The sequence below is a fragment of the Neoarius graeffei genome, chromosome 1, assembly GCF_027579695.1.
Source record: "Neoarius graeffei isolate fNeoGra1 chromosome 1, fNeoGra1.pri, whole genome shotgun sequence".
Taxonomy (NCBI): Eukaryota; Metazoa; Chordata; class Actinopteri; order Siluriformes; family Ariidae; genus Neoarius; species Neoarius graeffei.
In genome coordinates this window covers 25,641,876-25,662,484 of record NC_083569.1, presented here as the reverse complement: position 1 = coordinate 25,662,484, position 20,609 = coordinate 25,641,876, and the positions used below count along the sequence as shown (strand labels likewise).

The 20,609-nt window shown below is 44.3% G+C and overlaps 7 non-coding genes across 7 annotated transcripts; 6 read left to right on the top strand and 1 right to left on the bottom strand.

Annotated features, from left to right (window-relative positions):
• Positions 1 to 4,241: 4,241 nt before the first annotated feature.
• trnal-caa (transfer RNA leucine (anticodon CAA)) lies at positions 4,242 to 4,324 on the top strand. The gene has a single exon. It is a non-coding gene; the product is annotated as a tRNA-Leu (tRNA).
• Positions 4,325 to 4,464: 140 nt separating this feature from the next.
• Positions 4,465 to 4,546, top strand: trnas-uga (transfer RNA serine (anticodon UGA)). Its single transcript has one exon. It is a non-coding gene; the product is annotated as a tRNA-Ser (tRNA).
• A 1,233-nt stretch (positions 4,547 to 5,779) lies between these two features.
• trnas-uga (transfer RNA serine (anticodon UGA)) lies at positions 5,780 to 5,861 on the top strand. The gene has a single exon. It is a non-coding gene; the product is annotated as a tRNA-Ser (tRNA).
• A 1,020-nt stretch (positions 5,862 to 6,881) lies between these two features.
• On the top strand, positions 6,882 to 6,964 carry trnal-caa (transfer RNA leucine (anticodon CAA)). Its single transcript has one exon. It is a non-coding gene; the product is annotated as a tRNA-Leu (tRNA).
• Positions 6,965 to 7,094: 130 nt separating this feature from the next.
• trnas-uga (transfer RNA serine (anticodon UGA)) lies at positions 7,095 to 7,176 on the top strand. The gene has a single exon. It is a non-coding gene; the product is annotated as a tRNA-Ser (tRNA).
• A 6,282-nt stretch (positions 7,177 to 13,458) lies between these two features.
• On the top strand, positions 13,459 to 13,540 carry trnas-gcu (transfer RNA serine (anticodon GCU)). The gene has a single exon. It is a non-coding gene; the product is annotated as a tRNA-Ser (tRNA).
• Positions 13,541 to 19,115: 5,575 nt separating this feature from the next.
• trnaf-gaa (transfer RNA phenylalanine (anticodon GAA)) lies at positions 19,116 to 19,188 on the bottom strand. The gene has a single exon. It is a non-coding gene; the product is annotated as a tRNA-Phe (tRNA).
• Positions 19,189 to 20,609: the final 1,421 nt, after the last annotated feature.

The window sequence follows — 20,609 nt, the reverse complement described above, 5'->3', positions numbered from 1 at the left end:
TCCAGGGTGTACCCTGCCTTTCGCCTGTAGTCAGCTGGGATAGGCTCCAGCTTGCCCGCGACCCTGTAGAACAGGATAAAGCGGCTAGAGATAATGAGATGAGTGTTTGTTTTACTGGCAGCACTGTGACGCGTGCAGTTTTATATGTTCACCCCACACGGGTTCTTCAGTTTCTTCCCACCTCCAAAATAAACAAGACTGTAGGAAATTTGCTGGGATAAAATGTCCCTATGTGTGAATGAGCATGTAAAATGGTCTGTACATGGTGCTCTGTCAAGTTATAGTTATGGTAGTTAAGTTATAGGGCCAGTGGTGCAATGGATAACGCGTCTGACTACAGATCAGAAGATTCTAGGTTCGACTCCTTGCTGGCTCGAAAACTTTAAAGGGTGGCATAGTGGTTAGCACTTTTGCCTTACAGCAAGAAGGTTCTGGGTTCGAGCTCAGTGGCTGGTGTGGGCCTTTCTGTGTGGAGTTTATATGTTCTCCCTGTGTCTGCGTGGGTTTCCTCCGGGTGTTCCGGTTTCCCCCACAGTTCAAAGACATGCAGTTAGGTTAACATGGGGTGGCCTTGGGTTGAAGTGCCCTTGAGCAAGGTACCTAACCCCTGACTGCTCCCTGGGCGCTGTCGTGTGGCTGCCCACTGCTCTAGGTGTGTGTGCATACGTTCACTGCTTCAGATGGGTTAAATGCAGAGGATAAATTTCACTGTGCTTGAAGTGTGCATGTGACAAATAAAGGTTTCTTCTTCTAAGTTAGCATATAAATAAAAAATTGGTTTGAAAAATAAATATTTGCATATGAATTCTGCTCCAAAAATCACTAAACTTTTCCACCATTATTAGATCGCAGCGATTTACAGGCTAGCGGTGCTGCATGCATGAAGTCATGTGCACCAATGCCTTTTTTGTGTCCACATGGACTCTATACTATTCTCTGCAGTGGTGTCCGTTCTTGAAACCAATTCTGTTGAAAGAGACAAAAAGGCTCTTCAAATTCGTCCCCAATCTTTGGTTGGCTGTCTGAGGATGATTTAGAACCTATAGCCACGGAGAAAGAGGAGGACAAATATACAAGCCAAGTTGCTTGTGAAGAAGAAGAGCAACAGGGGGCAGCCAACATGGCGTCAGTGTAATATGTGATTTGTGGAGCTCCGCAACATGATAAACGAAACCTAATGTGCTGAATTGCTAAATATGCTTAAGGGCTGATTAGAATGAACCTAATTGATAAACTAAATAGCTACTACAAGGACCTCGCTCAGAAACAATTTTTTAATCCTTGTTTTCTTTCATTTTATTCACGGTTATCCAACTAGTGCCTCAAGTTAACCATGCAGTGAACCTGCTAACTAAAGGAGAAGTGAACATATCACTATACGAACTAAACCGACAGGAGTTGGTAAGCATACTTGCTACTTTTTTCAGGTTATCCATCAATATGGAAACAGAGGAAGGTAGCTGCGCTGTAATGCATTTCTATGCCAGAAAGTCTCTGAGTGAAAAGTTTGAACCAGATGCTTTACAAGACAAAATGGAACAGTGTTTGGTGCCACTACCAGAAACTCCGAAACCATGACCAGCCAAAAGGTCGAAGACACGTGCCAGTGACGAGGATTATAAAGAGGCTGTGCCCATCTCGCTTTTGCTAATAATAATGGAAAGAATTGAAAAGATGCAAGAAGAATCTCTCAAACGGCTGCAGTCACTTGAGGCAAAGGTTAAAGATAAGACAAATTCCATTAAAAGTGTCACTGACGTCCCTGATTCTATGGGGAAACAGGTAGAAGATGTGACAAATCAAGTCATCGCCTTACAAAGTAAAGTCCACATCTTAGAAACAGAGAACAGTGTCCTCAGAAACAATGCAGTGACCTGGATGCCTATAAAAGAAGATGGAATCTATGAGTGTCTGGCATTCCGGAGCAAGCAGGTGAGAAAGTGAAGAATATCATTGTTGACATTTTCAAACACGTCTCCCAGGACATTGTGAACCAGCTGGCTTACTCAGTGGACACTGCTCACAGATTAGGTCCCTGCTCTGCAGAAGTGCGCTCCAGCCGTTGCATCATAGTTCAATTCCTGTCACGAGCACACAGGGACATTGGCAGTGGCATTTCCAAAACCCAAGGGCTGTCTTGAGATCACTGAAATATGCACAACTCACAGCAAACCCAAGGAAGTGTGCAATTTGGTGGGTGGAAGTACAGTATCTGGGCTTTCACTTGGGTCATGGGCAGGTGCGTCCCTAAATTGATAAGAATGCAGTGGTTGTGGCCTGCTCAAGACCAAAAAGGGGGTGAGGCAGTTCCTGGGGCTGGCTGGCTATTACAGGAGGTTTTTCTTAATTTTTTGGACTTTACCAGCCTGCTGACTGAGCTCACTAAAAAGGGAGCACTAGAGCTTATCTAGTGAACAGAGCAACTATGCAACGGAGGACGGATCAATGCAAACAGGCTTTTTCACAGATTGAAATATTGTTTCTCCAAGACCCTCGGTGTAAACATAAATACACAAACAAAACAAGCATTGATCTTAAAAAAAAGCATACACATACAATACCACACAAGCAGAAATAGTGCAAATTATATTGGTGCAAATGGTAATTGTAACAGTGCAAAATGGCTAAGGATATGGGAGTATCTGCAATATGCAAATCATGATCCATTTACAGGATGAGTAGTGAGCAGATGTTGAGGTGAGGAAGTGTCATAAAGTGACAAGTGCTTTATTACTTGACAATACTACAGATGAATTGGAGTAACAGACTGAGTTATTTGGAGATAGGGGAGAGAGAGAGAATTCAGCATCCCAACAGCATGGTATATAAAGCTGTTCGCCAGTCTGGTGGAGCTAGCTTGGAGGCTCTGGTACCTTTTTCCAGAAGGCAGAGGACTGAAGAAGGTGTGTGAAGGGTTAGTAGGTCGATGTTTTGGTTGTACATGGCTGCCTGCATCACTGTCCCAGTCTGTAATGTCAAAACAGTTCTGAAGTGCAGAAGTAGCACCTCTGGCTGCACACGTATCTCTTTCAGAACTGATTTGGTCACTTTCACCCTTGGCCTGTATGCTGGCTTTAGCATAACTGTGATGTGGTCAGAGAGTCCGAGGTGGGGGACGGGGGCAGCCTTGTATGCTCCTTTGTTGTTAGTGAAAACAAGGTCCAGTGTATTATTTCCTCTTGTCGGGAAATCAACATGTTTGTGTAGCTTGGGTAAAACAGACTTTGGATTGGCAGAGTTAAAATCCCCAGCAAGACTAAGAAATCTATCTGGGCGGGCTGGCTCTTGCTCACTGATAGCTTGGTACAGTTCACTTAGTGCTGCCTCTCTGTTGCTGTTATTAGTGCTGGGTGGAATGTATACAGTTACTAACAAAATAGCTGTAAATTCCATCAGCAGGTAAAAAGTTCAGCACTTCATGATCATAAACTCCACCAGAGCTGAACAGTGTTTAGAAACCACTATCGTATCCCGACACTGAGCATTGCTTGGTCTTACCCCCCACTTCCCAGGCTCCGTCAGCTATGTGGCACATTAGCCAGTCTAGCTGTATGGCGGAGTCCGGGATGGTGTTATTTAGCCATGTTTCTGTGAAAATACAAACACATTTTCTTGTGTTGCACTGTGTGGCTCTCAGAAGGTGTACATGGTCCATCTAATTGTCTATGGAACGAACATTGGCGAATATGATGGTACTGCCGGTCTATTTGGATGAGCCGCTAGCCTAGCCCATGTCCCTCTGCACTTTCCCCTTTCCTGCTTCCTCTCACAATGCCTGCAGTGCCCCCTCTCCTGATAGGAAACAGTACTTGAAGTCAGTGATGTTGTGTTCTGGCAGAGTCGGCTGAGGCTCTAGAGTTTTTGTTCTTGTGCTGCTTGTCAAGCTGTGTTCACTTGTTCTGCCAATATTCACCAGAAACTGGCGACTGTACTTGTGTCTTAACGTATACGGACATGTAGACATTGATGAAGAAACATTTCAAAACACCATGTTATTGGGTTTGCGAGGGGCTGCTGCATCCATACATGCCGCCATCTTGAAACCATCTAATAACCATTAGATAAACCACCTTTTTTTTTTTGAGTGTGTTGCAGGCATCAAATTCTGAGTTTGTTTATATTTACAAAATACAATTAAGTTGGTCAGAGTATTGCAATAGTGAGCCAAACGCATGGCCCACGCGTGAGAGCAGCATGAGACCTCAGCATGTTCCACGCTGGATTCGGGCTAGGCGTGGTGAGTCAGGGTTGCCGAGCGGTCTAAGGTGCTGTGTTCAAGTTGCAGTCTCCTCTGGAGGCGTGGGTTAGAATCCCACTTCTGACATTTGCTGCAGCGGGTTGTTGATGGGCCTTGTGGCCCATGCGTGGCGTGAAAACGGAGGCTTTGGCTGGTGTGCCTTTGCAAAAGAAAAAAAAAAGTTGCTCAAAGCGATTTTTTGCCGCACTTGAATTTCGGCGCCTCCAGTAGTCATGGCCGAGTGGTGAAGGCGACGGACTTGAAATCCGTTGGGGTTTCCCCGCGCAGGTTCGAATCCTGCTGGCTACGTGCGGTGTGACATTTGGGGCCCGTCGAGTGTTGCCTGGCTGGCGGCGGATGGGTTTCGCCAGGGCCCCTGTGCTCTCGGCCTGAAACGGGGCGGCGGTCTTCCTTTGATCAGCGAATATAGGCATTCAAGACCTGGGCGTGGTCAACGATGCCTCTCGCTTTGGTGTCTGGCCGAGCGGACTAGGAGCAGCGTCCGGCTAGCGGTGTCCAGTGAAGAAGCGTTCTTCTATCTTGATCCTGAGGTCTGTTGAGTCCTGCTTACTGATGTTCGGGATGGTGTACTGATAGCACGCTGAAATCCAGTTTTGCATCTTAAGGTACTGAAACGGATGCCTTGAGGTTTCCCTACGCGATATAGCATGCTTACGAGTAAGTCTGAGATTCCGTCTGCCGTACGATGGGTGAAAACTGGTCATTGCAGTCCATTCAGGGGTTTCATTTTACAACCCTGGCTTTATTTAGCAGCGCTGCCCACAGACGGTTGTACGTCCAGTGAATCAACGAGGCCAGGCCGTAGACTCGTTCACGTCCAACCTGAGGATTTTGCCTCCCTGAAACGTATGCGTTTTGAAACGAAGTGCACCGAAGCGTCTCCTGATAATTCGTCCACGCTGTCCCGAGGCCCCGTGTGCAGTCGTGGCCACCTACTTAAAGCGATGTCCTCGACGTCCGCTCGACGTCTCCCACGCTGCTTTGAGTGTGCTGCCGACGCCATCTGAAATCGGGTTTGTTGAAAGGCAGCCGGAGCCTTGTTCTGTGGCGGCTTTTACCCGAGCTTGTCTGGCAAAAGACGGAGCGGGTCCAAGTCCAGGAATCTGCCCGAAACGGAAAGGGCTCCTCTCCCGGACAGGTCGAGTCAAAGCACGGCCGTAAAACATTTGCCGGAAAGTCCGTGTTTTCTGCAAACTTGTAAAAGCACTGCCCAGACTATTGCAATAGTGATCCAAGCGCATGGCCCACGCGTGAGAGCAGCATGAGACCTCAGCATGTTCCACGCCGGATTCTGCCTAGGCGTGGCGAGTGAGGGTGGCTGAGCGGTCTAAGGCACTGCGTTCAAGTTACAGCCTCCTCTGGAGGCGTGGGTTCGAATCCCACTTCTGACATTTGCTGCAGCGGGTTGTTGATGGGCCTCGTGGCGTGAAAACGGAGGCTTTGGCTGGTGTGCCTTTGCAAAAGAAAAAAAAGAAGTTGCTCAAAGCAATTTTTTGCCGCACTTGAATTTCGGCGCCTCCAGTAGTCATGGCCGAGTGCTGAAGGCGACGGACTTGAAATCCGTTGGGGTTTCCCCGCGCAGGTTCGAATCCTGCTGGCTACGTGCGGTGTGACATTTGGGGCCCGTCGAGTGTTGCCCGGCTGGCGGCGGATGGGTTTCGCCAGGGCCCCTGTGCTCTCGGCCTGAAACGGGGCGGCGGTCTTCCTTTGATCAGCGAATATAGGCATTCAAGACCTGGGCGTGGTCAACGATGCCTCTCGCTTTGGTGTCTGGCCGAGCGGACTAGGAGCAGCGTCCGGCTAGCGGTGTCCAGTGAAGAAGCGTTCTTCTATCTTGATCCTGAGGTCTGTTGAGTCCTGCTTACTGATGTTCGGGATGGTGTACTGATAGCACGCTGAAATCCAGTTTTGCATCTTAAGGTACTGAAACGGATGCCTTGAGGTTTCCCTACGCGATATAGCATGCTTACGAGTAAGTCTGAGATTCCGTCTGCCGTACGATGGGTGAAAACTGGTCATTGCAGTCCATTCAGGGGTTTCATTTTACAACCCTGGCTTTATTTAGCAGCGCTGCCCACAGACGGTTGTACGTCCAGTGAATCAACGAGGCCAGGCCGTAGACTCGTTCACGTCCAACCTGAGGATTTTGCCTCCCTGAAACGTATGCGTTTTGAAACGAAGTGCACCGAAGCGTCTCCTGATAATTCGTCCACGCTGTCCCGAGGCCCCGTGTGCAGTCGTGGCCACCTACTTAAAGCGATGTCCTCGACGTCCGCTCGACGTCTCCCACGCTGCTTTGAGTGTGCTGCCGACGCCATCTGAAATCGGGTTTGTTGAAAGGCAGCCGGAGCCTTGTTCTGTGGCGGCTTTTACCCGAGCTTGTCTGGCAAAAGACGGAGCGGGTCCAAGTCCAGGAATCTGCCCGAAACGGAAAGGGCTCCTCTCCCGGACAGGTCGAGTCAAAGCACGGCCGTAAAACGTTTGCCGGAAAGTCCGTGTTTTCTGCAAACTTGTAAAAGCACTGCCCAGACTATTGCAATAGTGAGCCAAGCGCATGGCCCACGTGTGAGAGCAGCATGAGACCTCAGCATGTTCCACGCCGGATTCGGCCTAGGCGCGGCGAGTGAGGGTGGCCGAGCGGTCTAAGGCGCTGCGTTCAAGTTGCAGTCTCCTCTGGAGGTGTGGGTTCGAATCCCACTTCTGACATTTGCTGCAGCGGGTTGTTGATGGGCCTCGTGGCGTGAAAACGGAGGCTTTGGCTGGTGTGCCTTTGCAAAAGAAAAAAAAGAAGTTGCTCAAAGCGATTTTTTGCCGCACTTGAATTTCGGCGCCTCCAGTAGTCATGGCCGAGTGGTGAAGGCGACGGACTTGAAATCCGTTGGGGTTTCCCCGCGCAGGTTCGAATCCTGCTGGCTACGTGCGGTTTGACATTTGGGGCCCGTCGAGTGTTGCCCGGCTGGCGGCGGATGGGTTTCGCCAGGGCCCCTGTGCTCTCGGCCTGAAACGGGGCGGCGGTCTTCCTTTGATCAGCGAATATAGGCATTTGAGCAGTGACCCAAGTGCATTGCCAACTCACGTGGCCGGCTCAAGACCTGGGCGTGGTCCACGATGCGTCTCGCTTTGGTGTCTGGCCGAGCGGACTAGGAGCAGCGTCCGGCTAGCGGTGTCCAGTGAAGAAGCGTTCTTCTATCTTGATCCTGAGGTCTGTTGAGTCCTGCTTACTAATGTTCGGGATGGTGTACTGATAGCACGCTGAAATCCAGTTTTGCATCTTAAGGTACTCAATGAATAAATGACCAAGTATAATATTTTTGTCTCATTTGTTTAACTGGGTTCTCTTTATCTACTTTTAGGACTTGTGTGAAAATCTGATGTTGTTTTAGGTCATATTTATGCAGAAATATAGAAAATTCTAAAGGCTTCACAAACTTTCAAGCACCACTGTACATGTAAAAAGAAATTGAATAAGTTTAACTCACATTTCATGGCACTAATTGGCAAGTTCAACTCCAAGCATAGGTCAACCATCACCGCTTCAGCACGTGTCACGTTCCGTGTCTTTTCATCCACAGATTTCGTAAAAAACTGCTGGATACCCCCAGATTTACTTTCCGCCTGACTCGCCATTTCAGCATACTCCATGTTTTTTTTGTAGTTGACATGCCGCGTGCAGTCATCGCAACCACCATGAGTGATGTTAATGTCAGTTCTACACAGTTTGCAGTGCGCGTATCCATTGCCCTTTTTACACCCAGTCATGCACAGCCATTCTACCGCATCGAAAATAGCGCGAACAAATGTGCGGAATCTGCGCATGTCACACACAGCATGTGCAGTTGTCGGAAAAATAAATAGCCTAGCCGTGAATCGCGCATGGATTGAAAAAGTCGCTTGGACATTTAAAAACAACTCACTGGAATTTAAGACTTTATAATAATTCCATACAGAATAACACTGTTTGCCGTAACATCGTATTTACGTAACTTTTCCGTACAAAATACGGCCAATCCGTACTAGTAGGCATCTCTGGTAAAAGAAAGAAAGAGTACCTGGTGGCACTTTGCCTGTCCCACTCAGGTTCGCTTGCCTGTAAAACAAAGAAAGAGTACCTGGCTGCACTTTACCTGTCCCACTCACATTCGCTTGCCTGTAAAACAAAGAAAGAGTACCTGGCTGCACTTTGCCTGTCCCACTCACGTTCGCTTGCCAGTAAAACAAAGAAAGAGTACCTGGCTGCACTTTGCCTGTCCCACTCACATTCTCTTGCCTGTAAAAGAAAGAAAGAGTACCTGGCTGCAGTTTGCCTGTCCCACTCACGTTCGCTTTCCAGTAAAACAAAGAAAGAGTACCTCGCTGCACTTTGCCTGTCCCACTCACGTTCTCTTGCCTGTAAAAGAAAGAAAGAGTACCTCGCTGCACTTTGCCTGTCCCACTCACGTTCGCTTGCCTGTAAAACAAAGAAAGAGTACCTGGCTGCAGTTTGCCTGTCCCACTCACGTTCGCTTGCCTGTAAAAGAAAGAAAGAGTACCTCGCTGCACTTTGCCTGTCCCACTCACATTCGCTTGCCTGTAAAAGAAAGAAAGAGTACCTGGCTGCAGTTTGCCTGTCCCACTCACGTTCGCTTGCCTGTAAAAGAAAGAAAGAGTACCTCGCTGCACTTTGCCTGTCCCACTCACATTCGCTTGCCTGTAAAACAAAGAAAGAGTACCTGGCTGCAGTTTGCCTGTCCCACTCACATTCGCTTGCCTGTAAAAGAAAGAAAGAGTAACTGGCGGCACTTTGCCTGTCCCACTCACATTCACTTGTCTGTAAAAGAAAGAAAGAGTACCTGGCTGCACTTTGCCTGTCCCACTCACGTTCGCTTGCCTGTAAAACAAAGAAAGAGTACCTGGCTGCACTTTGCCTGTCCCACTCACATTCGCTTGCCTGTAAAACAAAGAAAGAGTACCTGGTTGCACTTTGCCTGTCCCACTCACGTTCGCTTGCCTGTAAAACAAAGAAAGAGTACCTGGCTGCACTTTGCCTGTCCCACTCACGTTCGCTTGCCTGTAAAAGAAAGAAAGAGTAGCTCGCTGCACTTGGCCTGTCCCAATCAAGTATGCTTGTCTGTAAAATAAAGAAAGAGTACCTGGCTGCACTTTGCCTGTCCCACTCACAAATGAGCGTTAACTCAATTCCTGAGAGCGTTTCCGCCTGTTCACTGCTATTTTTGACCCTTTTTGTAATAATGAGGTGTTTAAAGTGCTTGTTGTTGAAGTGAAAAGGAAAACTGAGAGTTCATTGCTGCCGGTGCGGGAATAAACCCAGTGGTGCTGCAGGAATAACCGCTGTGTCAGAGTCGCTGCTGGGATCCTGATCTCGCTGCTTCTACAAATGAGCGTTTTGTGGGGATTTCCAAACATTTAAACTAGTGCTGTCAAAAATGTCGCGTTATTAACGCGTTAACTTGACTCAATTTTAATGGCGATAATTTTTTTATCGCGAGATTAACGCTCTGTGACATGATGTCGGTTTTTCATAAGCTTTTGAAACTGCCAGGAACTTAGAACAGAGACTTTGCTTAGAAAAACCATAGCAGCTAGACTGTAATGCCACACCCCGCACAGCCAGAGTCCTCTGCCCTCCCCGAAGAGCCACGGTGCTCGGCTTAGGTTTCGTTTTCCCATTGGCGGCTCCAGCCCCACTTTGCAGTGGCTCTGACACATTGGTACAACCAGTGTTCGAACTACGCCAATATTTTCGGGGGGTCCCTTTTTTTCCCTTGGGGGGGTGCTTGTGCTTGTCTCAGAGCGCGGATCTCCATTGCGCGCTCACTTCGGATATGCAAATGCTTCCCGTTACACACGATTGCTATGTCAATAAACATCATTTTGACAATATTTTAGAGACCCCCCAACATTTCCCAAATCATGTTTTCAAGGGATCTCATGTCTGTTTCAGGGGATCTCGGATCCCCCAAGTACCCCCGTAGTTCGAACAGTGAGCAAGCCCATTCACTTTTTTATGCTGATAAGAGAATTACATGGTTTTTCATGTGACAAAAATGTGCGATTAAATTGCGATTAATCGCGAGTTAACTATGACAGTCGCGACATTAATCGCAATTAAATATTTTAATCGCTTGACAGCACTAATTTAAACACAAACACTTTTCAATTTCAGCGAGGTGGGCGGGGACTTCATGAATATTCATTAGGAAAGTGCCGCCTGATTGGCCGGTGAAGTCTTTCTGTTCCACCGCGTTACTTTATGAGGAAGCGGTTTTGTTTGGTTCCGAACCCATCAGTCCGAGTCCAATAATTATTCTACCATCAGGAAAAGCAGCACAGAATTTACTGCGATTGGTTTCAAATGCATGTTGTTGTGGTTCGTGGATTATTATCCGTAAATAAAGTTGGACTTTTCTTCAAAAGGAGCTAAATCAGTGGCGGATTTAGCAAATTGGGGGCCCCAGGCGAAGGTATGTATGGGGTCCCCCTCATCCGATCCGAAACAAAAAAAAAAATGTACCGACTGCATGGTGGATAGGCAGGTAAAGCTAATCTATAGGGAAGTAAAGGTTGGACAGGAGAAAAAAAACATTCCCCTTTAAACTCTGCATACACTTCTTTACTCCAAAATGAAGATGGAAAGCAGAGAACACAAAAAGTGTAGCACTACACAAACTAACAGTCATGATGGAACCCAACAGAGAATAAGATTTCAGATAACATCTGTCTTTGCCAAAATGCCAGGAAAACCAGCACTGTTTATTTTTTTTTTTTAAAGATCAGAACATTTCAAACATTCTATAAATAAAACTATGTACATAGTTGTGTGTGTGTGAGTGAGTTAGTGTTTGTGAGAGTGTGTGTGTGAGAGGGTGAGTGAGGAGAGATGAGGTGGCATTTGGCTCTAAACATATCCATGTGAATGTATGTGTCAGTGAGTGAGAGAGAGAGAGAGTGTTGTATGTGTGTGAGACAGAGAGGGTGAGTGAGTGAATGAATGAGAGAGTCATTTTCTTCGTGGTGGTCAACAGAAACGGGACACGCGCTCACCACCTCCGCTATGTTTTTTTTTTTTTTTCAGAATGATTAGTCTGCTGCTCGTCTGCTGTGTTGGAGCTTGATGCCGCTCGCTCCCCTCCTGAATCAACAGCAGCTCCTCCTGCTCCGCTACAACATCCGAGTCAACCGACGCTGTTGACACATTAAAGAAAGTTGTAAGCTTGGGAAGCGCATCATTCTTTGATTTCGCCTCATCCCGCTTCTTCCTTGTCGTAGCACCACTTGGAAAGTGGCGCTTCATTTCGCTGATCACAAGTTCAAAACAATTCAGCACAGTCGCTATTAGAAGTTCCCTGAATTCACTCACTCAGGTTCAGTTCACGTTCGTCTCGCAATGTTCTCGGACTCGCGCGATCATTGCATGGAATAGTCCATTTCAACACAAACGGGGGGGGGGGTGTATACAAATACTTCATTCCTTTGTATTTTAGTTTTTTGTCTTTGTTTCCGATTTAAACATACGAAATTACAATTTACAAACACAATGGCTTAGGAATGGATCGCTGTCCAAAGGCCCCCAAATCCCCAGCTGATTCGGGAAGGGGCAGCTGGTCTGGGGCCCCTGCCGAATGGGAAAGTTGGAGGGGCCCAAGGCAATTGCCTACTTCGCCTCTATTGTAAGAGCGCCTCTGAGTGAAATAAAAGATTTGTACAAAACACAGGTTTATGTCCCAAACCAGCATTATGTAATACTTCATTTACTGTGTTTTGATCCAATCCTATAGACCAAAAAAAAATTTTTCTACCCCCTCCAAAATATGGAGATGATCTATCTATGGAAATACCAATATTTGGCCAACTGAAAAATGCTAACCCCCCTGTACATACCCTCTGAAGTTAATAACCCCTCCAAATAGTCAAAAACTGCCTTTTTCACTAATATAAGCATTCCTTAACGGAAATAACTCTTAAATATAACACCAAAAATCACAGTAATAACATTTATTTCTCACAAAAAGAGTTGTTAGAAACCCTCATTTTGTCTCTGTTTACAGGTTTGAATCAGAGTAACAAATTCTCCATAAAGTTTCAAGAGATGCTTCTTTATATGTCTGGTGTGGATGGTGTATAAGTTCCAAAATAACCAGTGCTCTTGAACAAGTTCTGCCAGCAACTGAGCAGCAGCATCCCTGGATCTCTGTGCTTGACCAGCACGCTTCGGCCGCAGCAGATAGAGCATATTCTGAATGATGTCCTTCCCTGTTGGAAGAATCCCAGAAGGGAACTCAGCCTGCTCTATGTACTCTACTACACCTAGTATCTTCTTAGCTTTTGACCGTGTTGAAACAGAAGCCATTATTTACCTGCAAGAATACAAATAATGACTATTTAATACACTGGGAGATATAATTCAGATATGAATCATTTGTGCATACTGGTTCTTAAAACTAAATTAGTAACCTTAAGTAATGATCCTCTGTGCTTAAAAATAGTTCATATTTGATGTATTACTGAAGAGTGTGACATTCATCAATAACTTTAAAACTTGCTGAAAAAGAGCAGAATTACCATATGTTTAATTTACTTGAATGTAAGGTTACGGTACTTACCACTAAGCTTATTACCTTAAAATAATGATCATCTGCACTGAAAATGTTGTAGTCGTACCTAGTGGCATACCTGAAGAGGTTCACATTCATCAATAACTTTAAAACACATTAAAAAAAGCAGCATTCTAATATCAAACAGCACTGTAATGCATTTTGTCATGAATGGAAACTTTCAGAGGGTATGTACAGGGGGGTTAGCAAGGTTCAATTTAATAAAATTTGACATTTTCCCACATAGATGGACCATCTCCATATTTCTAGGGGGGTAAAACATGGAAAAGTCAAAATTCTTAACCCCACCCCACCACCACCTATAATTAGCCTCTGATCAGGAAAAGGAGCACAAAATTTACTGCGATTGGTTTCAAATTATTATAATTTCATTTTTAGTCAGGCTTCAGATGAGCATTTTAGACAGATTTATTTTTGAATATGTAGTTTTCACATTTTCATAACAGGCTTATTAAATAAATATACAGCAACAATGTTCCAACAAATATTTTAATGAGTCTGAGTTTTGACTTTGACAGAATTACTCACTCTGTCAAAGTCCAAAGATCATTGCATCATACAAAATAAATAAACACACACATAAATGTGGGTGAGGTGGCCGAGTGGTTAAGGTGATGGACTGCTAATCCATTGTGCTCTGCATGCGTGGGTTCGAGTCCCACCCTCACCGCATGTCTGTTCTTTTGGGTGGCACGGTGGTGTAGTGGTTAGCACGGTCGCCTCACAGCAAGAAGGTTCCAGGTTGAACCCAGCTGCTGGCGAGGGCCTTTCTGTGTGGTGTTTTCATGTTGTGTCTGTGTGGGTTTCCTCCGGGTGCTCCGGTTTCCCCCACAATCCAAAGACATGCAGTTGGGTTGACATGGGGCAGCCTTGGGCTGAGGTGCCCTTGAGCAAGGTGCTGCTCGCTGGGTGTGTGCGCATGTGTTCACTGCTTCAGATGGGTTAAATGCAAAGGATGAATTTCACTGTGCTTGAAGTGTGCATATGACAAATAAAGGTTTAAAAATAAATATTAACATAGAGTATATAAAATGCAATTTTAACAAACAAAGGTTTAGGAAAAATGTAAACACCTGTAACTTAATTCATGACACCTTTTCTCGTTATCTGTGCAAAGATCTGTACTATTAATTCAGATTTATTCCCTTTGCAGACTTTTTAATTCAAATCAATGTCTTTAAGTGTCAGATAGAAACACATCCTGGCTGATCGCTTCATCAGGGGGAAATGGGGGAACTGTAGCCTGGGCCCGCCCATCCTAAGCGTGACACAACACGAGGACCTGTTCCGAGCTTAGTCTGGCCAGGCAGGCTATCTACAGCATTTCCAAGCTCCCGAAAAATCGGGAACCAATCAACTTTGAGCGTCTCCAACGGCCCTGGGTAGAGGCGTGTTCAAGGCAGTGACATAGTAGAACTGCAACCGGAAGCCATACATTGTTTACAGAATCTATGCCGGAAGCGCTTCATTCACATCACGAACATGGAGCAGTGGCAAGCCTTTAACACAGCGGTAGATGCTGTTTTGAAAGCATTCAAAGGGAAGTTCTCATTGAAAACGGAGCAAAGAGCAGCCCTGGAGGTATTTATTGAAAGGAAGGACGTTTTTGCCTTGCTCCCGACCGGCTTCAGTAAGAGTTTAATCAACCAGTTAGCCCCGTCGCATCGCATACATCAGAGGAAAGAGTGATGTGATTGGTTTAAGCTTCGTCACAGCCTTTTCTGGCTTCGATCAGTAGCAAACTGAGGCATTTCAGGGAGGCGGGTCAACCACGGGCTCTGGGAAACGATTTGGCTTAATAGCTTGGCCAGACCAAATGCTCGGAGAGCTTTGAAGTCGCGTTAGCCAGGCTAGGGGAACTGTCCTTAAACTGCTCACACACACAAAATACATTATGATTTAATGCTGTGACAAAACACAGACAGACAATAATCAGCAATTATTGGTCGGTAGTGATGGCCGTCTGAAGCCGAGGCTCCGAAGCGCGTGTCGAGTATAAGGGGGTGTGGCAGATGAAGCCCCACCTCGAGGCATGGATCGTTTGGAAGAAAACCACGTGAGGGAACCACGTGAGGCTGGGGAGGGAATTTCGAAGAAAAGGAATCACCTCAATCCAAACACAGTGAAAAAAAATCTGTTCCTCAACAAAAATCAATAAAGGTTCCCCTAAAAGTTACTCTGTGCACTGCACGGCTGCAGTAGCACTCACAGTCCCATCACACAAGCACTGGACACAAAGCTTACTCCCTTTATGTACACCTTTTTATTGTGCAGACAAAATTATACTGATCATAAATCCATAGAAAGACACAAAGTGTGTGTGTGTGTGTGTGTGTGTGTGTGTGTAAGAGAGAGACAGAGGGTCAACACCAAATAACATACAGGCAAATAAGTAAAACAAACAAGCAAAAAAAATCTGATGACATAAGTTATTTTAAAATGGAACATTGTGCAAATTACTGTACATGCAAATAATAATGTAAAGTGGCAGAACATTGACGCGAGGTAGAAATTAAACATGCTGTACATTTCTCTTAGCAGTAGGTCGCTAGTGAAGTCTGCTGAATGAGAGTCTGAGTAATGAACCTTTTAGTGAATCACAACCGAGGCCTTGTTTATCATGGGTCATGTGGTTTTCTGCTCAACGATACAAAGCCTCAAAGCGGGGCTTCATCTGCCCCCTTATTCTTGATACGCGCTTCGAAGTCTCATTTGGCCATCACGATCTTTAAACAGTGATATCAATGAAAACTATGGTCAGGCAAGGCAAGACTAAAATGGCCATTATGAGTCTTGAAAGTATTTGTGTGTGTGTGTGTGTGTGTGTTTGTGTGTGTGTGTGTGTGTTTTGAATATATTATGAAGTCATTGACAACAATAACAAAAATCTACAAAATCATTGTACTTAGCAACCAAAAAGTGTGATCCTGAGTGTGAACATAGATCTGGAGCAGGAGACAGAGCCAAGACACCTCATCTCATTATCTCTAGCCACTTTATCCTGTTCTACAGGGTCGCAGGCAAGCTGGAGCCTATCCCAGCTGACTACAGGCGAAAGATGGGGTACACCCTGGACAAGTCGCCAGGTTACCACAGGGCTGACACATAGACACAGACAACCATTCACACTCACGGTCAATTTAGAGTCATCAGTTAACCTAACCTGCATGTCGTTGGACTGTGGGGGAAACCGGAGCACCTGGAGGAAACCCATGCGGACAAGGGAGAACATGCAAACTTCGCACAGAAATGCCCTTGCCAGCTACGGGGCTCAAACACAGACCTTCTTGCTGTGAGGCGACAGCGCTAACCACTACACCACCGTGCCGCCCCAAGCCAAGACACACTGAATATAGATTTTATTGACTGATCTAACGCCCCATTTATTTATTTTAACTCATTATATCATTGATATTATATCATCTGGAATTATGTAACTTTGACAAGTGATCAGCCTTCAGTGTAACATAACTGTGTGAAAGTTTTTGTACAGTGCAGTTGGATTTCCTGTCACTGTGGGCTGCAGAGCACAGTAGTATAGTGCAGAGTCTGATACAGCAGCAGAGGAGATGAGCAGATCCACTTGGTTATTCTTTTCATCAAATTCAGCAGAGAGACGTGGTGGGATTGAGTCACTTTTATATCCACTTTGTGATATATAAAGAAGGAAGTCAGGTTTAGATTTTGGATATTGTCTGTACCAGTGCAGGTAGTTTCCTTTACCACTTGATTTAGTTGCAGGACAGAGTAACATCACTGCCTTCATCTGTAATTGTATGAGTAAAAAGTGGCTTGATTGAAGCTGCCATGGAGTCACCTGTCATGGAGAAGAGAGCATGCACATTCTGATTTTTCTTCCCACCATGCAGATGAATAAATCACTAATTCAGTGCTTAATATTTCTGCAAGAACAAAAAGTCAAAGTTAACTCACCGAGTGAAAGCCACAGACACATGAATATAACAGTGAACATGATGAATGGTCTCAGCTGAGTGAAAGTATTCTTTCTGTACTATGATATGTTCACATCATAAAGGTTCATGAAGCTCCAGCCCACAGCACCACATGACAGTGTCACCATTGTTACTGACAGATTGTTGATTCGTACTGAAGCATCCTGGCTTTACATTCAGCCTCACATGGGGAACCTGTCTTCAACTCCGACTGTCAGCAGAATTCATGGAATTATGAAAAATCAATCATTCTGGTCTGTAAAAATATAATCAAATAAATAAATCTTTAAATTTCATGTTGCATTTGTTTTTAAAAGTGTTTTTTCAGAAATTGCTGTGAATAAGTCATGATAAATAATTTAGTATAAAAGCTATTATTACTATTATTATAATGTGATTGATTTATTGACTTTGTAATAATGAAGCCTGTTATTTCACTGAGGTGAGGAACAAACCAGCTGCTGCTCTTGGTAATATTATGAAAGATGCCACCAAGCCATTAGCTTATAATCAAAGGCTCGAATTTAGCTTTTCCCTGCTATTAAAAAACACAACCTACATAGTTACTGATATTACATTACTGCACTGACGGTTAATGGAAAAATAGTGAATTAAAGATTATTAAACTCACCTGGCACTGATGCTGCATGAAAAACTCACGCGTCTCTCGACAATCCGGTTTTCCAGTTGCACTCAGTACAGACAGTGTTGTATTGCTCCGCTTATTTTAACAGGCCATTGTTAGGGAAATAGTCTTCTTCCGCCGGTGGAAGAAGTCCCTTCTTGTTTACTGCAAAATGTGCATATTTTGGATAGAATTCGAAATATGACTTATCTGCAATGTATTCCCATTCTTCAATGTTGCCTTAAAAGACACTGCAAACAGTTGTTTTTTTCTGTCGCTCCCATCCCCCATTCCCGTCTTATTTTTCCTCTCCTTTTTTCCAACTGATGACTTACAAACCCAAGTTCAGTCAAATCTGACAAATTCCCAAATAGTCAACACAATGAATAACTCTGTTTTTATTTCCCGCCTTTTTCCCTCTCCTTTTTTTTTTCAACTGATGATGTACAAACCCAAGTTCAATCAACTCATACAAATCTGCGAAATTCTCAAATAGTCAACACAATGGATAGCAATAAGTTTTACTTTCTAAAACTCATAAAGTTGAGTTCAAAATCCAAAAATTGTCAGAGCTCTTTGTGTTAAAGAGAGGTAGTAAGTGGACATAACTAAATGAGGCTGCAATTTTTTACAGTGTACGGTTATTCTGCAGTGCCAAATACATTACTGTTTCTGAAATGTGATCAGGAAATTTTACTGGATCACAGCAGATATATATTGGGGCACGTGCCCCAGTAAAATGGGTCTGGCGACGCCGATGGACAACTCATAAATTCAAGCAACAGGTTAAACACAAGCTTGACCCTTCCTGTGCGGTGAGCTCTTTGGGATGGCGTTACTGACTTTTGTTTCCAGATCGTAGGAACTGCTCCATGTACCAGACATCGCTCACATCCTTCTATGTGAATCTGCCGCACAAATTTGTCTTTTGCAAAATGTATGGAGCAGACACCAAACTGTCCTGTCGGCTTGAAGTTACCTCTCTTTGTTGGTACAAATCAAACCCATTCATTCCGCAAGTGTCCTGCTGACTTTGGGCTACAATGGATCAAAAGTCTACTTTTTTCATCGGCTACACTTGAACAGCCTTGAAGGACACACCCCTTAGGAGGTATGCTTTGGTTTTGTTGCAGAATTTTAAAAAAAGTTTAAAATGTGCTGCACTTTGCAAAGCAGACGAAGCCAGAAATGCCACGAACTTTCAAGGGTTTTGCATATGACGTCACTTCTTTGAATGAACAGTAACTTACCAGGAATGCGTTCGTGTAATGGCGGACTCAAAGAGCCAAACTTTACCAACTAAACAGAACATGTCCTTGGTCTCATATTAAAATACAATTTAGACAGTAAACTGTTTAACATGTCTAGTATTATAAGGTATAATTTCTAGTGGTAATGTAATTTTTGTAAGACGAGCACTTTAACGGAAACAAAGGGTTTGGGACATGACAGCTTGCTTGACCAAAAGGACCCTGTAGTTGAGACAATCTGCAAACAAAAGCTCTACAGAGATTTGAACTCAGATCACTAGAATTAAAGTCCACAGTGCTAACCATTACACCATGGAACAGAGGTCAGATTGTTTTCACCACCAAATTACTGGCATATACTGACAGCGACCTGGCAAAAAATCAAAGGCTTAGATGAACACACACCACACTCCTTAGTGCCGAAACCCGGGATTGAACCAGGGACCTTTAGATCTTCAGTCTAACGCTCTCCCTACTGAGCTATTTCGGCAAGAGCATTCCACCATCTGGGCGGTCACGTCACCGATATAAAGGTCGCATGGTTTTCCTTTTTAACCAAAATCTAATGAAATATAAAGTGTATAAAATAATAGATAGTATCATCTGGAAGCATTACATATGTAATGTGCTAATTGATTAATAAAACTCTTTTATGTTGTTGGCAATTTGTTTTATTCCAAGCGTGTTTTTAATTAAATGAACAAATGTTCACATGAAAGAATGAGCAAATAATAAGCTAAATAATGAGGTAAATGTGTTCTCTGTGCTCGCTCATTTCACTGTTACCCCCCAATCATGCAGTCATGATTATTTCACTGTTATCCACAGAGTCAAGTGGGTAATGATCTCCCTTATAAGTGCACACATGCACACAGAGAGAGAGAGAGAGAGGGGTTTTGATCTGTGTGTAGTGTATAAAATAGATTGTGAAATAAAAAACTGAATAAAGAATAGGGAGATTTTGATTATATGATCAAAATCTTTGTCTCTCTCTCACACACACACACACACACAATGTTAGATGTGCAGGAGAGATGGCATGAGGTCGTTGCAGTGCACGTCGAGGACAAAGCTGCACACTGGTGTCGGCTCTACTCTCCCGTTTGCTGCCCTGTGTTTGGTCTGTCTGGGGTCCTGGAGGCGGTGATGTGGCCCATCGGTGGTTGCTGTGTCTGTATCGGGCCCCTGCCTGCTTCGCCGGTGGGATGATGGGGTTTTTGCACTATCTTTTACTGTTCTTTTGTATTGTGATCATTGTGTAGGTTTTGTCATTGCTCTTTTCTTTCTATTGTCCCTGTTGTTCTAATTTTTGTATCCCCTTGTTTCTTATGAGGTCTGTCATTCCTGTGGGAATTTTTTTTTTACTTTTTTTGTATGTCACATAGTTCTGTGTGTGTGTTCCATATGTTTTTTTTTTTCAAAGTTTTGGTGTCTCCAGTATTGTTCTGCGGTGTAGAAAATGGTAATAGAAAAAAAAACTGATACAAATCACTGATACTGTATGAATCACTTAAGGATTTAATTTGCACTTTTGAAAATCTACCTATTCATTTCGTTCATTGCACATCTTGTGTTCATTGTTTGTGCACTGTTGTCTTTGTCTATTGTCTGTGTTTTGTTGTACTGTATAGCTTTTGTGTTGGTATAAAAAATAGATTATGAAAAAAAAACCCTGAAAAAAGAATATAAACCCCAAATATCCAAACTCGCTTTTAACAGAAGTCATCAAGGAATCACTGAACATTTTTGTGAAACAGTATTTTTTCATTGAAAAACTGTCATTAAATATAAGAAGTACATTAAAAGGATGACTTAAAATCCAACAATCAAGACAATGATGGAATCAGTTTTCATGCTCTCATTATGTTAAAGAAGAGTTTTGCTTATGGATCCTCTCAGAAATGAAAGTTC